Raw genomic sequence first — 4776 nt, 5'->3', positions numbered from 1 at the left:
GTGGCATTTCTTTTAAAGCCCTTTATGTGGTGTCGCTCAGACGCCCGACTATGGCATTTCTTTTAAAGCCCTTTATGTGGTGTCGCTCAGACGCCCGACTGTGGCATTTCTTTTAAAGCCCTTTATGTGGTGTCGCTCAGACGCCCGATTGTGGCATTGCTTGCTATTTGTTTCATAATTTTTTTATACTACTATGTTATTGCAATTTTATAAATAACTTGCTTGCACGCATCCGAGATTTATTTATCTTTTGTGACTGACGTCATGAGCATAAAATATTTTTAGCACATCATTGTTATATTATACCTGTGTTCATAATGTTTGCGAGTACATTCAAAGTACTCACTGGCTTGTCCCTGGCTATTGTCTCGGCCAGATTTTTCTTGCACGGAGAGGAGCGACGCGATGCCAGCCCTGGAACCCACTCAATGGAGATAGCAGCCTCACGAAGATAGGAATTAACCGGGTCAGCTGTTCCCGTGGGAAATGGAGTCCCATAGACACTGATGCTTCACAACCCGCTTCCGCCATCAACCACTAGCAACCATTTGTTGTACTCACAGGCCAGAATGGTCTTGTACTACATATTTTTTTTTATTTTGCTTGGAATTTCTGTATCAAGTTGGAGCCTCATCAGCTAACAGTAATCCTGGGGCTGATGAGAACGACAATCTTTTCTGGAAATTTATTACCCAGAAAACCCGGTCGTGGCAACAAATCAGTGAAACCAAAGAACCTTGACAGGTTGAAAAGTTGAAAGAAAGAACACAACGGAGTTGAACACAATTGAGAGCACTGCGGTAGAAAATAGAAATAAGGAACACCATTTGAACCTTGGAGGTTGCAAAGCTATGAATGACGAGTACAATGGACAAGAAGGAATTAGAACCACTCTGGTTGAAACAAGATGAGAAAGAAAGAATTCGGGCAGCACTCCGGTTGAAAAGAGATGCAAGACTTGATAAGATGAAAAGAACTTGAAGAGATGACACAACACTCCGGTTAAATGGATAAGAACGAAAAGAACACGATCCTCACAATTCGAGGTGATGAGTGAAAAGAGCAACATCACAATGCCTCCGAAACGAAGGAATAGAAGTTGGACCATTAGAAAGAAAAGAATTGAGAAGAAAATGATATCTTCTACCACAATTGAATTTGAAAAGAATCCTTACGGAGAAGGGTTGAACAGAATTGTTGGAAATTCAACAATGAAAGCACAGGCTTGTTGTGGGATTATGGAAAACATCTCAAGACTATGATGTGACAACCGGCCACTAATGGAAACCATTGATTTGATTGAGAGCACCAAAGAGATGGAAAACTTCTTCACCGAGATGATAAGGAGAAAGTTGGATCATTGATAAGCAGCACATATAGCTACATTCCTTACGGAAGGTTTTAGGTGAAATATGACACAAGATAACTCCAAGGAATGAAATGATGGGTTTAAAATACCTCATTCTTGACAACATGAGAATCACGAAACATGGATAAAAATTGTCAAGAATGATATAACGCCATCTCAAAAGATAGGGTAGAAGGAATTGCACTTTGGAATGCAAGATGAAGAATACTTGAGCTTTCCAAAACAAAACGTGTGTTGAACACCATGTTTATTTTAGAGTATAGCTTGGCGGATCATAACTTTGAGAGAAAACGTGAAGAACAATTGAAGAATGAATTAAATCCTTGATGAACCACCTTGAAGAAACTCCAGTAAAAAGAGAATGATAGAAAGAAAAGAGAGGTTGAAAGAACAAGGTGAGCCTTGCAATGATTTAGATGGAGCTTCGCGATGATATAACCGAGAGAAGTTGGAACTCTGGAAAGAAAAGATGAACATCTTAGAACCGAGAATTTATTCCTCATGAACAAACTCCGAAGGAAACAATTAATCACTTGGATGAAACAAGAATAAGAATTATGTTATGCGTATCCTTCACCAATTTAAATTGATGACAAGCAATGGATTTGGCATACTACTTATTCTCGTAGAATGGATTAAGAGGGATATATCGTAAACTTGAGAAAAGTCTTCAACGATCCACCGGTAGGATTTAAACAACGAATAAATTAATATGAGAACATGGGAAGAGGAATCTCAAATGAACCACCGTATGAATTGAAAACGATCGAAGAAAGAGCACGAATCACCGGGAAGAGTTGGAAAACGAATGAAGATACTTGAGGTGATTTAGATACATGAGAACGAAGAGATCATGAACTGATTAGAGGGTATTTGAACGATGCACCGGTAAGATTTGGAGAACGATAGCTACACGCTGAGAATGAAGAATTATGACATGACACTACAAAAAAAATACACTTCCCTGATGATACGTGTTTGTCACATTAGGTCGCGTTTTTTGTCATGCATGTACATCCATGACGATTTTATGACAGAATCAAGATAGTCATACCTGTGCTGTCGTAGAAGTGTTCCATGACATTACCAAAATTATCAACACGAAAGTAGCCACTTCCATGACGATAAATCGCAAGTCACCGAAGTGCTTTTGTCAAGGGTGACCGACACGTGGTATCCACCGTAACGGAACGCCGTTAAGCTATCGGGTCGGGTTTTGGATCCGATAACCCATTAACAGCCCCAACCAATGGCGATTTTCCACGTGTAAAATCATCATTGGCTGGAGGAAACACATGTCGGCTCATCATTGGGACAGATGTCATCCACTCACTAGACAGAAGGCGCCTATGATACGTCGACATGTGGCACCCCGACTCAGAGAAACCAGAACGCCCCATATTCTAGCCCTGAGATCCAGGAGAAGTATTCTGGAATACGGCATTGCTTAGCATAGAACAAACCAGCTTTCTATTATTACACGAATATGAATACAAGGTCTCCGATATTAGAATGAATAACTTCGGCACGGCGACACTACGCCATCCTCAGTTGCTCTATGCAAGCAGCAGAACAACTCGAAGCAGCGGAATAACTCTAGCAGTGGAACAATGGAGATGGTGGTGAACTCCACTCCGCAGGGACTCTGGCTGGAACACTTATCCTAGCTCGCACGAACGGAAACCACGACAAGCAAGCAATCAAATCCGGCATGACTTGCAAACTGGCATGACACGCCAGGTCAGTACATTGAATGTACTTGCAAGCTCACAAATAACCAGAAGCATTCAAGGCAGACAACAGCGTGGAAATTACAGGTTAAACGGGAATTAACATGCTATCATCAGCATAACATGGCATGACCAACATAAACATGATACAGCTATCACAACATGAACATATTAATCCAACAATACTAGCATGCAACATGAAACCACTATATGCACCACTTATTTTTCTCGGTTACCTCGTAACCAACACATGCATCACTTACCAACCTCGGACATCACACGATCATCTCAGGATCAAATCAAGCTTGGCATGAACAATACCATAGAGATCATTAAATAACCACAAGGAGCTTGATCTTTACCCACGATTCTCGTACAACATCACGAATATACAACAACTCGGTATCCTCGATACCATCGTGATCCTTACGACAATCACCACCCGACCAACACTTGGTCCGTGATCCTTACGGCGATCACAACTCGACCACTAAATGGCCCGTGATCCTTACGGCGATCACAACCCGACCACTACTTGGCCCACTTATCTCACTGTTATTAAGCACATAATTCTTATTACTGTTGACTCATTGTGTGACCTTCTCTCAACCTGGGCCCTTATCCACGGGCACGGCTATCGATAGATTAATATACACTCTGCAGAGGTTAGTACACTGTACCCACACTACAGAACCCATGGCCTCGCACTCCCATTGGGGTGGACCAACAGCGTTCCGACAAAACTGATCTACTATCATGACACTCTCCCGGCCACTCCGACTCACTCCTCACTGAGCTAAGTCATGGGTGGCCCTATGCCTACCTCCATAGACAACGACCACTGTCGTGGCCCAACACATAAACGATCCCACACGGGGATCCGCCGGCTATAACAACTATGAGCACACAAGGTTATGCTCCGCCTACCTGATCAGGGTAGCACGCGCCCATAACCTTCCCTCGTTGGAGGCACCAGCAAGAGGCACAATAATAGACCCAGTTAGGACCGTCCCATACCGGTAAGCATGGTTGCACTAGTCAGCATCGATCCAACGACACCATGACTCAGCCAACAGTTTTTCAAGTTCAATTTAATCCTGTTAACTTGAATGCAAATATGCTGAGCCATGATAAAATAACATGATGCCAACCATAATACATGAACATGATATCAACATCATCATGAGGGTATCACATAACTATCCACCATATCAACAATAACTCATATCCACTGAGCATGGCATACTGACTAGCATGACCATCTCCAACATCAACATGTACTACTAACAAGCATTAACATATGAAAGATAATACTAGCAGGTATAACATGATCACAGAGTATAAGACAACATAGCACAAAAGTGAACATGCAAATCTGAACATCATCGGGACAACGATAACCATCTTTTTAACAAGTAAACATTTATTAAATATTCAAGTTGAAAACCATGGCTACTGCATGACTATCATGCAAGTGGGTATTGTGGCTTGCCTGGGGATGAAGAAGGCATGAGGGAGAAGTGCGGTGAAGTCGCGGAAAGATTTGTCGGAAATCGTTCTCTCTCAGAGGGGGCTGATTAAGGGCAAGGGCATAATGGTCATTTTAAGTTTGCCAAAACATAATTAAAGTGATACCAACAGAAAGGGCTCGACGAAACGAAGAAGTGAGCGTTGGAT

The sequence above is a fragment of the Triticum dicoccoides genome, chromosome 4B (assembly GCF_002162155.2).
Source record: "Triticum dicoccoides isolate Atlit2015 ecotype Zavitan chromosome 4B, WEW_v2.0, whole genome shotgun sequence".
Taxonomy (NCBI): Eukaryota; Viridiplantae; Streptophyta; class Magnoliopsida; order Poales; family Poaceae; genus Triticum; species Triticum dicoccoides.
This window is presented reverse-complemented; position numbering follows the sequence as displayed.